The 16620-nt window shown below is 42.6% G+C and overlaps 6 non-coding genes and 1 pseudogene across 6 annotated transcripts; all 7 read left to right on the top strand.

Moving 5' to 3' along the window:
- The first annotated feature begins 770 nt into the window (after window positions 1-770).
- LOC141192003 (U2 spliceosomal RNA) lies at window positions 771-961 on the top strand. Its single transcript, XR_012265699.1, has one exon. It is a non-coding gene; the product is annotated as a U2 spliceosomal RNA (small nuclear RNA).
- Window positions 962-2076: 1115 nt separating this feature from the next.
- LOC141192001 (U2 spliceosomal RNA) lies at window positions 2077-2267 on the top strand. Its single transcript, XR_012265697.1, has one exon. It is a non-coding gene; the product is annotated as a U2 spliceosomal RNA (small nuclear RNA).
- Window positions 2268-8653: 6386 nt separating this feature from the next.
- Window positions 8654-8885, top strand: LOC141192160 (U2 spliceosomal RNA; annotated as a pseudogene).
- Window positions 8886-10003: 1118 nt separating this feature from the next.
- Window positions 10004-10194, top strand: LOC141192000 (U2 spliceosomal RNA). Its single transcript, XR_012265696.1, has one exon. It is a non-coding gene; the product is annotated as a U2 spliceosomal RNA (small nuclear RNA).
- Window positions 10195-11309: 1115 nt separating this feature from the next.
- LOC141191999 (U2 spliceosomal RNA) lies at window positions 11310-11500 on the top strand. The gene has a single exon (XR_012265695.1). It is a non-coding gene; the product is annotated as a U2 spliceosomal RNA (small nuclear RNA).
- A 1118-nt stretch (window positions 11501-12618) lies between these two features.
- LOC141191998 (U2 spliceosomal RNA) lies at window positions 12619-12809 on the top strand. Its single transcript, XR_012265694.1, has one exon. It is a non-coding gene; the product is annotated as a U2 spliceosomal RNA (small nuclear RNA).
- A 1115-nt stretch (window positions 12810-13924) lies between these two features.
- On the top strand, window positions 13925-14115 carry LOC141191997 (U2 spliceosomal RNA). The gene has a single exon (XR_012265693.1). It is a non-coding gene; the product is annotated as a U2 spliceosomal RNA (small nuclear RNA).
- The last annotated feature ends 2505 nt before the right edge of the window (window positions 14116-16620 follow it).

Genomic DNA, 16620 nt, shown 5'->3' with positions numbered 1-16620 from the left:
GCACACACACCATCTATTTAGCAAATGCCCTTGTTATCAACAGCAGCCTTTTAAACTCACCTGAGCTAACAGGTATGTGCGCTGGTTACTCTGCTGCGCTTAAAATTTCTTTTTTGGTTTGCTACAATGCCTTTTCTGAAACGTTGTCTCCTTCTGCTGGAACACTGACTTCTTTCATTTAATGCCTGCAGACTATAAAAGAGAACCCAACCCAAAAAGTTTGGTTGATTAGTCTGTGGCATTCTGTTAAACTGTTGCTTATGGCGGTCTCTGTGAGCTTCTCAGCGACATTCAGCCAGCCAGGTATCCTGCCTGCAGTAGATGGAATGTGGCAATGGAACGCTGGCTGCGCGTGTCATAATAGGCTCTGAGCCTTTATATACCTGTGCACAGCAGCAGCCACCTTCAGTCTGCTGCTGGACAGCCAGCAGCAGCAGCAGCAGCAGGAGAGGTATGTAATCAGGAGCCCTCCTGCTAAGGGTAGACAGCTGCTCGTTCCACCCCACCCCCCGCCTTAATTGGTTCTCCTCCCTTCCAACGGTGTTGAGGCGGGTGGGAACAGCAGGGGGTGAAGGTGCTGTGTTTAAAGAGGTGGAGTTATGCAGATCTAAAACGCGTGGATTGCAGCAGCAGCAAGCCGAAAAGTGCAGGCATGTAAGGGATCTAGAGGTTGACAACATGTCTTCTTAACGGGAGTCCAGGAGCTCATCTCCACAAATGGACTTTTCAGGATCCTTGGGTGGCTCCGTAGTTTGAAACCAATTCTGGTTATCGCTTCTCGGCCTTTTGGCTAAGATCAAGTGTAGTATCTGTTCTTATCAGTTTAATATCTGATACGTCCCCTATCTGGGGACCATATATTAAATGGATTTTTAGAACAGGGAGATGGAAAAAGAGCTTGCTCTGTCCACTCCACGCATTGACCTGGTATTGCAGTATCTCCAGGACCGGTGCACCCCTTCTTTAATGCAGTTTCTAAAATCAGAAAGAATTGAATTCAATGTTTTTTGTTCATTTTGCTTGTTTGTCGGATTTTGGGATGGACTCTTTGGCTTTGCTTTTCTTCTCCTCATTGGATTTTTCATGTTCAAAGTTGCAGAAGCCAGATTACAAGCTCATTTTGGTTCAACTTCAGCAACTGTGCATTGCATTGCCATGTAATGTGATGCAATGCTATCTTTCTAGCTCTCCCTTTTTACTTCCTTTTGGATAAACAGACATATTAGGCAAGCATTTTGGAGCTTTCACCTAAATAACTACAGGTGGTGAGATAAGCTGCACAATATAATTGACCTTTCAGTATATTGTTGCACACACACCATCAATTTAGCAAATGCCCTTGTTATCAACAGCAGCCTTTTAAACTCACCTGAGCTAACAGGTATGTGCGCTGGTTACTCTGCTGCGCTTAAAATTTCTTTTTTGGTTTGCTACAATGCCTTTTCTGAAACGTTGTCTCCTTCTGCTGGAACACTGACTTCTTTCATTTAATGCCTGCAGACTATAAAAGAGAACCCAACCCAAAAAGTTTGGTTGATTAGTCTGTGGCATTCTGTTAAACTGTTGCTTATGGCGGTCTCTGTGAGCTTCTCAGCGACATTCAGCCAGCCAGGTATCCTGCCTGCAGTAGATGGAATGTGGCAATGGAACGCTGGCTGCGCGTGTCATAATAGGCTCTGAGCCTTTATATACCTGTGCACAGCAGCAGCCACCTTCAGTCTGCTGCTGGACAGCCAGCAGCAGCAGCAGCAGGAGAGGTATGTAATCAGGAGCCCTCCTGCTAAGGGTAGACAGCTGCTCGTTCCACCCCACCCCCCGCCTTAATTGGTTCTCCTCCCTTCCAACGGTGTTGAGGCGGGTGGGAACAGCAGGGGGTGAAGGTGCTGTGTTTAAAGAGGTGGAGTTATGCAGATCTAAAACGCGTGGATTGCAGCAGCAGCAAGCCGAAAAGTGCAGGCATGTAAGGGATCTAGAGGTTGACAACATGTCTTCTTAACGGGAGTCCAGGAGCTCATCTCCACAAATGGACTTTTCAGGATCCTTGGGTGGCTCCGTAGTTTGAAACCAATTCTGGTTATCGCTTCTCGGCCTTTTGGCTAAGATCAAGTGTAGTATCTGTTCTTATCAGTTTAATATCTGATACGTCCCCTATCTGGGGACCATATATTAAATGGATTTTTAGAACAGGGAGATGGAAAAAGAGCTTGCTCTGTCCACTCCACGCATTGACCTGGTATTGCAGTATCTCCAGGACCGGTGCACCCCTTCTTTAATGCAGTTTCTAAAATCAGAAAGAATTGAATTCAATGTTTTTTGTTCATTTTGCTTGTTTGTCGGATTTTGGGATGGACTCTTTGGCTTTGCTTTTCTTCTCCTCATTGGATTTTTCATGTTCAAAGTTGCAGAAGCCAGATTACAAGCTCATTTTGGTTCAACTTCAGCAACTGTGCATTGCATTGCCATGTAATGTGATGCAATGCTATCTTTCTAGCTCTCCCTTTTTACTTCCTTTTGGATAAACAGACATATTAGGCAAGCATTTTGGAGCTTTCACCTAAATAACTACAGGTGGTGAGATAAGCTGCACAATATAATTGAACTTTCAGTATATTGTTGCACACACACCATCTATTTAGCAAATGCCCTTGTTATCAACAGCAGCCTTTTAAACTCACCTGAGCTAACAGGTATGTGCGCTGGTTACTCTGCTGCGCTTAAAATTTCTTTTTTGGTTTGCTACAATGCCTTTTCTGAAACGTTGTCTCCTTCTGCTGGAACACTGACTTCTTTCATTTAATGCCTGCAGACTATAAAAGAGAACCCAACCCAAAAAGTTTGGTTGATTAGTCTGTGGCATTCTGTTAAACTGTTGCTTATGGCGGTCTCTGTGAGCTTCTCAGCGACATTCAGCCAGCCAGGTATCCTGCCTGCAGTAGATGGAATGTGGCAATGGAACGCTGGCTGCGCGTGTCATAATAGGCTCTGAGCCTTTATATACCTGTGCACAGCAGCAGCCACCTTCAGTCTGCTGCTGGACAGCCAGCAGCAGCAGCAGCAGGAGAGGTATGTAATCAGGAGCCCTCCTGCTAAGGGTAGACAGCTGCTCGTTCCACCCCACCCCCCGCCTTAATTGGTTCTCCTCCCTTCCAACGGTGTTGAGGCGGGTGGGAACAGCAGGGGGTGAAGGTGCTGTGTTTAAAGAGGTGGAGTTATGCAGATCTAAAACGCGTGGATTGCAGCAGCAGCAAGCCGAAAAGTGCAGGCATGTAAGGGATCTAGAGGTTGACAACATGTCTTCTTAACGGGAGTCCAGGAGCTCATCTCCACAAATGGACTTTTCAGGATCCTTGGGTGGCTCCGTAGTTTGAAACCAATTCTGGTTATCGCTTCTCGGCCTTTTGGCACGATCTGTAGTGGGTTGTGACATTGGGCTGAAGGTTACTGTGGTGGCAGAACCGATTCTTGGCCTTTGGAGATATCCAGTGCTGCTTTTGGGAATCGGTGCTAAAGCTGCAGTGCCTTTTCTTTACGGAGGACGGTGTGTTGGAGGGAGGACGAACTTCGTGGAGGCTGCGATCCGTGTGTGATATTTTCTTTGGTATCTGGAAAAGAAGAGGAAAATCATGGAGACAAGGAGAAACCCTGGAGGAAGGAAGGAGAATCAAGCAAGCAACCCGAATGATTATTTCTCGGAGGAGCATCCGCTGAAGGACACCATCAGGTTCGTGGTTGCTCCTGACCACCGGCAGGTGAAAGATTCTCAATTTATTTTCAATGTTATTTGTAAGCTCTTGAAGATCGACAAGGAGCATCTTTTTTGCTTTCAATCTTTTTTTTCTCGAGGACTTTATGATGTTACGCTTAATAAAGCCTCGCAGTGTGAAAGTGCCTACGCTCTTTATGAAGTAAATAAAGAGAAGGTAGAGCTGGAGGGGGTGAAAGTAATCCCCTCTTTTCAGTTTTCAATGAAAGTACTGACGATTCATTTGTTTAGTCCATTTATTACAGACTCTGAGGTTGAAAGTTACCTATCAATGTATTGTGACAAAATCATCCCTAAGAGACGCGGGGAAACACAGTTTGGAGTGTGGAACGGGAAACGTGTGTATGTGGTATCATTTAGGAAGAACCCGAATGAGGAGGGGGGCGTGTCCAGACCTCCGCCGCAGGTTTATATCAACCATAGCCGCGGTTATTTATTCTTCCCAGGGATGCCACACTACTGCCGTGTGTGTAAAAAATATGGACATCTGGATGCAGAATGTAACAAGTGTTTTAGTTGCATGGGTACTCCTCACCAGATGGATGAGTGCCCTAAAAATAAGAAAAAGGATGTAGAGGAGATGGACACATCGCCTGAAGAACAGCAACAAGAAGCTAAAGACGATGTGGAAGCAGGCATTGCTGCTGAAGAGGAAAAAGGGGAAGAGGAGAAAGAAAGGAGTGAGAAGGAGGAGACAGAAAGAAAGAGAAAAGAGGAAGAGGAGGGACGGGCAATGAAGGAGAAGAAGAAGGAGGAACGGGTTAAAAAATCACAAGAAGAAGAGGAAAGGAAGTTGGAAGAAAGGAAGAGAAAGAAGGAAGAGGAAAAACAGAAGAGGATAGAGGACATAGAAAAAAGGGCCATGGAGATAAAGAAACAGATGGAAAGGAAAAAGAGAGAAGAGCAGAAGAAAGAAGATAAGAAGAAAGAAGATAAGAATGAAAAGAAGAAGATAGAAGAACAGAAGAAAGAAGATCAGAAGAGAGAAGAGAAGAGTCAAATGTTGCAAGAAATTTCTCCACTAAGTAAAGGGAGTAGTTGTGGAGGGGAAAGTGATATTCCAGAAGTAGTGGAGTCCACTCCTACTAATTCCCTGTCGCAGAGCTTACCTTGCGCGCAGGTACAAATGGACTGCACAGAAAAATCTCTAAAAAGAAGTGTGGATAGAAGTGATAATGAAGGAATACCATGTGGTGGGAAAGTAAAGGCATTAGAAGCAACAAGTCTGCTGGGGAGTGTGTCATCTTCGGATGTATCAGATCTGGAGGTAGACCCATCTTCTCCGGCAGTAGAGAATGAGGGCGGAGGGAAGAGCCCTGCACTAAATGTTAGAAGATGATCCGCTCAATGTCCCTGAATGTTCAGGGGTTTAACGACCTATATAAGAGAACTGCTTTATATGATTTTTTAAATAATGAAAATATTGATTTTATCTTTCTACAAGAATGTAATTTGACAAAAAAAATAAGCTATGAATATTTACAGGGTATATGGAAGGGTAACTTATGCTTTTCTGGTGGGAACGAGTCAAAAAGTGATGGTGTGGGGTTTTTATGCTCTAAAGATTGGGAGATTGTAAATTATGAAGAGATATACCCTGGGAGGATTTTAAGAATTGATGTGCAGAAAAATGGGAAGAAAGTGAGGTGTTTTAATGTGTATGCAAATGCAGAAAAAGCCTTGAGATTACATTTGTTTGAACTGTTGCAGCTGTTTTTACCTGGAGTAGATCCATTAGTTTTAGGTGGGGATTTTAATTGTCATTTAAAAAATGTAAAAGATGGGTCAGCTTCATGTCTTAGAAATATTTTAGCAGCTTTTAATCTTAAAGATACATGGGCATTAGATGGACAAAAAAAGGAGCATGAAGTCACTTGGGTGGGGAGAGGTGTTTCATCCAGAATAGATTATATTTTTATATCTCAAGCCCTAACATGCTCAGGTTTTAAAACGCATTCAACACCTTTTTCAGATCATAAAATAATAGAATGTAGTTTTAAAATAGAATCAGATGTGGATAAAAGACCGTCACACTGGAAATTTAATGTATCCCTACTACAAGACGAGGTGGTTATGGAAGGTTTTAAAAAGCTGTATGAAAAACTGAAGCTAAAAAAAACGTTTTTTAAATCTATTTTTAATTGGTGGGATTTTGTCAAGAAGGAGGTAAAAATATTTTTTATTAAAGAAGGAAAGAAGAAAGCTGCTGCAAAACGTATTTTTTATAATGATCTTAATGCTAAACTGCAATGTTTTTTTCACCTCGAAAATAACGGATGTGATCTGCAGGAGGCGATCCGAACAACAAAAGAAAAGATCCAAAACTGCCTGAAAGAAAAAGGTAAAGAAATTATTTTTAATTCCCGAGTAAAAGTTTTAGACGAGGATGAAAAATGCACAAAATTCTTTTTTAAAAAAATATGTGACAAGAAGGATTATATGAAGGTTTTGGAAGGAGAAACAAGTTTGGAGGGGAAGAAGATGAAAGCAAAAGAATTTTATGATGATTTATTTTCTGTTAAAAACACGGATGTGTCTCTAAAAAAACATTTTTTAGAAGGACTGGAAAAAAATTTTAATGCGGAAGATAAATCTTTTTTAATAGGGAATTTTACTAAAGAGGAAGTTTTTAATACAATTAATACGCTACAAAATAACAAAACGCCGGGAGCAGATGGACTACCTGTTGAATTTTACAAGTGTTTATGGGAGATCATGGGTGAGGATTTTTATGAAGTAATTTTAGAAGCAGAAGCATCTTTTAGTGTCCCAGAGTCGTGGTGGGAGGGTCTTATTGTTTTATTATTTAAGAAAGGAAATAAAGAACTGATTAAAAATTGGAGACCAATAACCCTTTTAAATACGGACTGTAAGGTATATGCAAAGTTACTAGCAAATAGATTAAAAAAGGTAATCGGCTCAGTAATAGAAGTGGATCAGACGTGTGCAGTGCCAAATCTGAGAATCAGCGACTCATTGATTTTAATCAGGGATGTTTTATGGGATGTTTTAGACAGAAAACAAAAGCTTGCTCTAATTACTTTGGATTTTGAAAAAGCGTACGATAGAGTTGCCCATGATTTTTTATTTGCAGTTTTAGAGAAAATGGGATGCCCGGATGTTTTTAGCAAACGTATTAAATCTCTTTACAAATCATGTTTTAGCAAAATATCTATTAATGGTTTTTTATCTGATAATGTAAAACTAAACTGTGGCGTTAAACAGGGGTGTCCCTTATCCCCTATTCTTTTTATTTGTGCAATTGAACCACTTTTAGCAGCTTTTAGGAGAGATAAGGTAATCAATGGTTTTTTTATTCCCGGGAGTTGCAATGAACAAGTTAAAGTGGTGGCATATATGGATGATGTGACGGTTTTAGTTAAAGACACTAGAAGCATGAACAGAGCCATAAGAACAGTGGATTGGTTTGGGGGCGCATCGGGTTTTAAAATTAACATGGAAAAATCTGGTATTTTAACTGTTGGTGATTTTATTGTAGATTCTGAGTGTAAATTAACAAGAATGAATGAAGTAAAAATTTTAGGTATTTATTTCTCAGAGTCAGGTGGTAATGTAAGAAATTGGGAGTCTCTGCTGGAAAGAGTTAAGAAAAAGATTACTTTCTGGCAGTTGAGAGATCTTACCCTGGAAGGAAAAATTTTAATTATTAGACAGGTTTTACTCCCAATGTTTTTATATGTCTCAACAGTTTTTATCCCCCAAAATAATATCATGAAGAGAGTTATTAAGGTATGTTTTAATTTTTTATGGAGATCCAAGATGGAAAGAGTAAAGAGAGAGGAGATATATAAATCAAAGAAAAAAGGTGGGAAAGGTTTTCCGGATATTAGGTCCTTTTTATATGCAAAGTATGTAGCGAACTGTGTATGCACTTTATTAGGACCAGGCTCTAAGCTAAAGTTGTTTTCTATATATAATTTAGGTTTCTATATTAGAAATTATAAATGGTTGGAGATGTCTCTAAATAGGCCTTATAGGTTTTTACCTCCAGGAAATTATATTGTTTTAGAAAAAATTTTAAGAGATTTTAAACTTAAGATGGTCGAAATAAATGTTCTTAAATGCCATAAAAAAATCCTAAAAATCCTGGAAGAGAGAATAGGTATCAGTCCTGTGGAACATTTTTCATTCAAAATTGTGGAAAGAATCTGGATGAATGTAAATTATAGTGTGTTATCTAATGAACACAGGGATTTACTCTGGTGTATAGTAAAAGACTGCCTGCCAACCCGTGAGTTCCAACACAGGCGTGGGTTGGTAAGATCTGAAGTGTGCCCAAGATCCAGGTGTGGGAATAGTGAAACACCCATGCACATCTTCTGGAATTGTAATTTTGCACAGACAATATGGAGGAAAGTGTGCAATATAGTGAGAGCTGTGAGTACTGTTAATTTTTTGGATTTTAACAGAGTATTTTATGGGATGGGGATAAGAGAGGAGGATTTTAAAATTGTATGGATTATTATTGCATGTGTGAAGGCGGCATTGTGGAAAGCAAGGAACATTTTAGTGCTTAAACATAAGGAAGTAACAGTCGACCAGTGTATTAAATTATGTCTAAGTTATTTGTACATGTATTTCAGGAGGGACAAAATGACGCTTGGCAAGGTGAAAGCAAATGAGAAATGGAAACAATGTAAATGGAATGAACTTACCTTGTAAGATTTGATTTTTTGAAAACCTGTGGAAAAACAAAAAAACAAAAACAAAAACAAACAAAAAAAAATAGCCAAAACTATATAATTTTTTTTAAAAAAAAAAAAGAGGGAAAAAATAAATAAATATATATATATATAAAAGAAAAAGAAAATAAAAGATTTGGAGAAGTATTAAAATTGGTAGAATGCACGATGATGGATTTGAGTCTTCTTATCTTTTTGTTGATTCCAAGACTTTGTAATCTGAGTCTAAAAAAAAAAAAAAAAAAAAAAAAAAAAAAAAAAAAAAATCTGTTCTTATCAGTTTAATATCTGATACGTCCCCTATCTGGGGACCATATATTAAATGGATTTTTAGAACAGGGAGATGGAAAAAGAGCTTGCTCTGTCCACTCCACGCATTGACCTGGTATTGCAGTATCTCCAGGACCGGTGCACCCCTTCTTTAATGCAGTTTCTAAAATCAGAAAGAATTGAATTCAATGTTTTTTGTTCATTTTGCTTGTTTGTCGGATTTTGGGATGGACTCTTTGGCTTTGCTTTTCTTCTCCTCATTGGATTTTTCATGTTCAAAGTTGCAGAAGCCAGATTACAAGCTCATTTTGGTTCAACTTCAGCAACTGTGCATTGCATTGCCATGTAATGTGATGCAATGCTATCTTTCTAGCTCTCCCTTTTTACTTCCTTTTGGATAAACAGACATATTAGGCAAGCATTTTGGAGCTTTCACCTAAATAACTACAGGTGGTGAGATAAGCTGCACAATATAATTGACCTTTCAGTATATTGTTGCACACACACCATCTATTTAGCAAATGCCCTTGTTATCAACAGCAGCCTTTTAAACTCACCTGAGCTAACAGGTATGTGCGCTGGTTACTCTGCTGCGCTTAAAATTTCTTTTTTGGTTTGCTACAATGCCTTTTCTGAAACGTTGTCTCCTTCTGCTGGAACACTGACTTCTTTCATTTAATGCCTGCAGACTATAAAAGAGAACCCAACCCAAAAAGTTTGGTTGATTAGTCTGTGGCATTCTGTTAAACTGTTGCTTATGGCGGTCTCTGTGAGCTTCTCAGCGACATTCAGCCAGCCAGGTATCCTGCCTGCAGTAGATGGAATGTGGCAATGGAACGCTGGCTGCGCGTGTCATAATAGGCTCTGAGCCTTTATATACCTGTGCACAGCAGCAGCCACCTTCAGTCTGCTGCTGGACAGCCAGCAGCAGCAGCAGCAGCAGGAGAGGTATGTAATCAGGAGCCCTCCTGCTAAGGGTAGACAGCTGCTCGTTCCACCCCACCCCCCGCCTTAATTGGTTCTCCTCCCTTCCAACGGTGTTGAGGCGGGTGGGAACAGCAGGGGGTGAAGGTGCTGTGTTTAAAGAGGTGGAGTTATGCAGATCTAAAACGCGTGGATTGCAGCAGCAGCAAGCCGAAAAGTGCAGGCATGTAAGGGATCTAGAGGTTGACAACATGTCTTCTTAACGGGAGTCCAGGAGCTCATCTCCACAAATGGACTTTTCAGGATCCTTGGGTGGCTCCGTAGTTTGAAACCAATTCTGGTTATCGCTTCTCGGCCTTTTGGCTAAGATCAAGTGTAGTATCTGTTCTTATCAGTTTAATATCTGATACGTCCCCTATCTGGGGACCATATATTAAATGGATTTTTAGAACAGGGAGATGGAAAAAGAGCTTGCTCTGTCCACTCCACGCATTGACCTGGTATTGCAGTATCTCCAGGACCGGTGCACCCCTTCTTTAATGCAGTTTCTAAAATCAGAAAGAATTGAATTCAATGTTTTTTGTTCATTTTGCTTGTTTGTCGGATTTTGGGATGGACTCTTTGGCTTTGCTTTTCTTCTCCTCATTGGATTTTTCATGTTCAAAGTTGCAGAAGCCAGATTACAAGCTCATTTTGGTTCAACTTCAGCAACTGTGCATTGCATTGCCATGTAATGTGATGCAATGCTATCTTTCTAGCTCTCCCTTTTTACTTCCTTTTGGATAAACAGACATATTAGGCAAGCATTTTGGAGCTTTCACCTAAATAACTACAGGTGGTGAGATAAGCTGCACAATATAATTGACCTTTCAGTATATTGTTGCACACACACCATCTATTTAGCAAATGCCCTTGTTATCAACAGCAGCCTTTTAAACTCACCTGAGCTAACAGGTATGTGCGCTGGTTACTCTGCTGCGCTTAAAATTTCTTTTTTGGTTTGCTACAATGCCTTTTCTGAAACGTTGTCTCCTTCTGCTGGAACACTGACTTCTTTCATTTAATGCCTGCAGACTATAAAAGAGAACCCAACCCAAAAAGTTTGGTTGATTAGTCTGTGGCATTCTGTTAAACTGTTGCTTATGGCGGTCTCTGTGAGCTTCTCAGCGACATTCAGCCAGCCAGGTATCCTGCCTGCAGTAGATGGAATGTGGCAATGGAACGCTGGCTGCGCGTGTCATAATAGGCTCTGAGCCTTTATATACCTGTGCACAGCAGCAGCCACCTTCAGTCTGCTGCTGGACAGCCAGCAGCAGCAGCAGCAGGAGAGGTATGTAATCAGGAGCCCTCCTGCTAAGGGTAGACAGCTGCTCGTTCCACCCCACACCCCGCCTTAATTGGTTCTCCTCCCTTCCAACGGTGTTGAGGCGGGTGGGAACAGCAGGGGGTGAAGGTGCTGTGTTTAAAGAGGTGGAGTTATGCAGATCTAAAACGCGTGGATTGCAGCAGCAGCAAGCCGAAAAGTGCAGGCATGTAAGGGATCTAGAGGTTGACAACATGTCTTCTTAACGGGAGTCCAGGAGCTCATCTCCACAAATGGACTTTTCAGGATCCTTGGGTGGCTCCGTAGTTTGAAACCAATTCTGGTTATCGCTTCTCGGCCTTTTGGCTAAGATCAAGTGTAGTATCTGTTCTTATCAGTTTAATATCTGATACGTCCCCTATCTGGGGACCATATATTAAATGGATTTTTAGAACAGGGAGATGGAAAAAGAGCTTGCTCTGTCCACTCCACGCATTGACCTGGTATTGCAGTATCTCCAGGACCGGTGCACCCCTTCTTTAATGCAGTTTCTAAAATCAGAAAGAATTGAATTCAATGTTTTTTGTTCATTTTGCTTGTTTGTCGGATTTTGGGATGGACTCTTTGGCTTTGCTTTTCTTCTCCTCATTGGATTTTTCATGTTCAAAGTTGCAGAAGCCAGATTACAAGCTCATTTTGGTTCAACTTCAGCAACTGTGCATTGCATTGCCATGTAATGTGATGCAATGCTATCTTTCTAGCTCTCCCTTTTTACTTCCTTTTGGATAAACAGACATATTAGGCAAGCATTTTGGAGCTTTCACCTAAATAACTACAGGTGGTGAGATAAGCTGCACAATATAATTGACCTTTCAGTATATTGTTGCACACACACCATCTATTTAGCAAATGCCCTTGTTATCAACAGCAGCCTTTTAAACTCACCTGAGCTAACAGGTATGTGCGCTGGTTACTCTGCTGCGCTTAAAATTTCTTTTTTGGTTTGCTACAATGCCTTTTCTGAAACGTTGTCTCCTTCTGCTGGAACACTGACTTCTTTCATTTAATGCCTGCAGACTATAAAAGAGAACCCAACCCAAAAAGTTTGGTTGATTAGTCTGTGGCATTCTGTTAAACTGTTGCTTATGGCGGTCTCTGTGAGCTTCTCAGCGACATTCAGCCAGCCAGGTATCCTGCCTGCAGTAGATGGAATGTGGCAATGGAACGCTGGCTGCGCGTGTCATAATAGGCTCTGAGCCTTTATATACCTGTGCACAGCAGCAGCCACCTTCAGTCTGCTGCTGGACAGCCAGCAGCAGCAGCAGCAGCAGGAGAGGTATGTAATCAGGAGCCCTCCTGCTAAGGGTAGACAGCTGCTCGTTCCACCCCACCCCCCGCCTTAATTGGTTCTCCTCCCTTCCAACGGTGTTGAGGCGGGTGGGAACAGCAGGGGGTGAAGGTGCTGTGTTTAAAGAGGTGGAGTTATGCAGATCTAAAACGCGTGGATTGCAGCAGCAGCAAGCCGAAAAGTGCAGGCATGTAAGGGATCTAGAGGTTGACAACATGTCTTCTTAACGGGAGTCCAGGAGCTCATCTCCACAAATGGACTTTTCAGGATCCTTGGGTGGCTCCGTAGTTTGAAACCAATTCTGGTTATCGCTTCTCGGCCTTTTGGCTAAGATCAAGTGTAGTATCTGTTCTTATCAGTTTAATATCTGATACGTCCCCTATCTGGGGACCATATATTAAATGGATTTTTAGAACAGGGAGATGGAAAAAGAGCTTGCTCTGTCCACTCCACGCATTGACCTGGTATTGCAGTATCTCCAGGACCGGTGCACCCCTTCTTTAATGCAGTTTCTAAAATCAGAAAGAATTGAATTCAATGTTTTTTGTTCATTTTGCTTGTTTGTCGGATTTTGGGATGGACTCTTTGGCTTTGCTTTTCTTCTCCTCATTGGATTTTTCATGTTCAAAGTTGCAGAAGCCAGATTACAAGCTCATTTTGGTTCAACTTCAGCAACTGTGCATTGCATTGCCATGTAATGTGATGCAATGCTATCTTTCTAGCTCTCCCTTTTTACTTCCTTTTGGATAAACAGACATATTAGGCAAGCATTTTGGAGCTTTCACCTAAATAACTACAGGTGGTGAGATAAGCTGCACAATATAATTGACCTTTCAGTATATTGTTGCACACACACCATCTATTTAGCAAATGCCCTTGTTATCAACAGCAGCCTTTTAAACTCACCTGAGCTAACAGGTATGTGCGCTGGTTACTCTGCTGCGCTTAAAATTTCTTTTTTGGTTTGCTACAATGCCTTTTCTGAAACGTTGTCTCCTTCTGCTGGAACACTGACTTCTTTCATTTAATGCCTGCAGACTATAAAAGAGAACCCAACCCAAAAAGTTTGGTTGATTAGTCTGTGGCATTCTGTTAAACTGTTGCTTATGGCGGTCTCTGTGAGCTTCTCAGCGACATTCAGCCAGCCAGGTATCCTGCCTGCAGTAGATGGAATGTGGCAATGGAACGCTGGCTGCGCGTGTCATAATAGGCTCTGAGCCTTTATATACCTGTGCACAGCAGCAGCCACCTTCAGTCTGCTGCTGGACAGCCAGCAGCAGCAGCAGCAGGAGAGGTATGTAATCAGGAGCCCTCCTGCTAAGGGTAGACAGCTGCTCGTTCCACCCCACACCCCGCCTTAATTGGTTCTCCTCCCTTCCAACGGTGTTGAGGCGGGTGGGAACAGCAGGGGGTGAAGGTGCTGTGTTTAAAGAGGTGGAGTTATGCAGATCTAAAACGCGTGGATTGCAGCAGCAGCAAGCCGAAAAGTGCAGGCATGTAAGGGATCTAGAGGTTGACAACATGTCTTCTTAACGGGAGTCCAGGAGCTCATCTCCACAAATGGACTTTTCAGGATCCTTGGGTGGCTCCGTAGTTTGAAACCAATTCTGGTTATCGCTTCTCGGCCTTTTGGCTAAGATCAAGTGTAGTATCTGTTCTTATCAGTTTAATATCTGATACGTCCCCTATCTGGGGACCATATATTAAATGGATTTTTAGAACAGGGAGATGGAAAAAGAGCTTGCTCTGTCCACTCCACGCATTGACCTGGTATTGCAGTATCTCCAGGACCGGTGCACCCCTTCTTTAATGCAGTTTCTAAAATCAGAAAGAATTGAATTCAATGTTTTTTGTTCATTTTGCTTGTTTGTCGGATTTTGGGATGGACTCTTTGGCTTTGCTTTTCTTCTCCTCATTGGATTTTTCATGTTCAAAGTTGCAGAAGCCAGATTACAAGCTCATTTTGGTTCAACTTCAGCAACTGTGCATTGCATTGCCATGTAATGTGATGCAATGCTATCTTTCTAGCTCTCCCTTTTTACTTCCTTTTGGATAAACAGACATATTAGGCAAGCATTTTGGAGCTTTCACCTAAATAACTACAGGTGGTGAGATAAGCTGCACAATATAATTGACCTTTCAGTATATTGTTGCACACACACCATCTATTTAGCAAATGCCCTTGTTATCAACAGCAGCCTTTTAAACTCACCTGAGCTAACAGGTATGTGCGCTGGTTACTCTGCTGCGCTTAAAATTTCTTTTTTGGTTTGCTACAATGCCTTTTCTGAAACGTTGTCTCCTTCTGCTGGAACACTGACTTCTTTCATTTAATGCCTGCAGACTATAAAAGAGAACCCAACCCAAAAAGTTTGGTTGATTAGTCTGTGGCATTCTGTTAAACTGTTGCTTATGGCGGTCTCTGTGAGCTTCTCAGCGACATTCAGCCAGCCAGGTATCCTGCCTGCAGTAGATGGAATGTGGCAATGGAACGCTGGCTGCGCGTGTCATAATAGGCTCTGAGCCTTTATATACCTGTGCACAGCAGCAGCCACCTTCAGTCTGCTGCTGGACAGCCAGCAGCAGCAGCAGCAGGAGAGGTATGTAATCAGGAGCCCTCCTGCTAAGGGTAGACAGCTGCTCGTTCCACCCCACCCCCCGCCTTAATTGGTTCTCCTCCCTTCCAACGGTGTTGAGGCGGGTGGGAACAGCAGGGGGTGAAGGTGCTGTGTTTAAAGAGGTGGAGTTATGCAGATCTAAAACGCGTGGATTGCAGCAGCAGCAAGCCGAAAAGTGCAGGCATGTAAGGGATCTAGAGGTTGACAACATGTCTTCTTAACGGGAGTCCAGGAGCTCATCTCCACAAATGGACTTTTCAGGATCCTTGGGTGGCTCCGTAGTTTGAAACCAATTCTGGTTATCGCTTCTCGGCCTTTTGGCTGCGATCGTATGACTGTACCTTGATTGGTGCGAGTCTCCTGGAGGAATCCGGACCCTTTTGTGGAGGATTTTCTGCTTTTTCCTGTGGTATTCCATACCGACAGAATCCAAGATGTCTTTTGTGAAGAACACCATCCGTTTGTCCGTGGATCCATCTGACCAGAACAAGAACAACGTGGTTTTCATTGTCCAAGACATCGTTGAAGGCAAAGCTGGAGCAAGACGTTCTGAGATCTTCAGTGTCAACGAATTTTCACGTCAAGGTAATTATGACGTTACCTTTATGGACCAGGATGTTTGCCTTAATGTCTTTGAATGGCTCCGTGGTCACTCTAGTGACCCCTGCTTGGAAGGAGTTAGATGGGAACCTTTGTTTGGTCTGCAAGAAAAGGAGGTGACTGTGACTGTCTATAACCCTTTTACAGACCCTGAGCTGCTGGAGTGCTTCCTCTCTCGCTACTGTGAATATGTGCGGAAGGGAGTGAAGCAAGTCAATTGTCTAGGAATCTTTAACTGTCAGTATAAATTCCGTGTGAAATTGAAAAGGGATCCTGACAGTGTGGGGGGCTTTAGACACCCTCCATCAAATTTTTCCGTTGCAGGCCATAGAGGTTTCCTCTTTTACCCAGGCCAGCCCATGTTTTGCCGTAGATGCTTTTCTTTCGGACATACCATGGTAACATGCCTTAAAGGGCAGTGTTGCCGAAATTGCAGAAAGGAGGGGCATATGGCCAACCAGTGTCCAGAGGCCAAGTCCTGTGATGTCTGTGGGAGTAGTGATCACATGTATAAGGACTGTCCTATGAGTGCACCTAGACGTTCTGATAAAGAACAGAAGGAGGAGGAGCTGGAGAGGAGGCAGATGGCAAGCGCACTGAAAGTGCTGGAAAGATTGGAGAGGGAGGAGAGAGAGGGAAGGAGGCGGGAAACTGGTAGAGCCTCTCCCTCTACGGCGCCAGAGGAGGTGTCCCTGAGACCATGTTCTTCTTCTGCTGAAGAAATGAGGAAGAAGCGGAGGGAAGAAAAGGAGTTCTGGAGGGAAGTGGCAAAGGTGGAGAAAAAGGCAGTGTCTGCGAGAATATCTAGGAAAGTGGTGGAAGCAGAGCTGCCTGAGATGATGACTTTTGGAGAGGCAATGGACGCAACAGGATGTGAAGTGCAAATCTCGGAACCCGACAGTCCTGAACACCCTTCGGGTCCTGAAAACACTGAAGATTTTTCTTCGGAGGATGATAGGGGTGCAAAGAAGAGTCGTAGGGAGGATGGTGGGGGCAGTGATGATGCAGATTTTAGTGAGCCTCAGAGGAAGATCAGAACTGCCAGAATGAGGAGTGTGGCTGGTGAAGCCAGCGGGTCGGAAACCAGCTGT

Source organism: Phyllobates terribilis, unplaced genomic scaffold, assembly GCF_046119375.1.
Source record: "Phyllobates terribilis strain yellow unplaced genomic scaffold, ASM4611937v1 Scaffold_52__1_contigs__length_9100884, whole genome shotgun sequence".
Taxonomy (NCBI): Eukaryota; Metazoa; Chordata; class Amphibia; order Anura; family Dendrobatidae; genus Phyllobates; species Phyllobates terribilis.
This window is presented reverse-complemented; position numbering and strand designations above follow the sequence as displayed.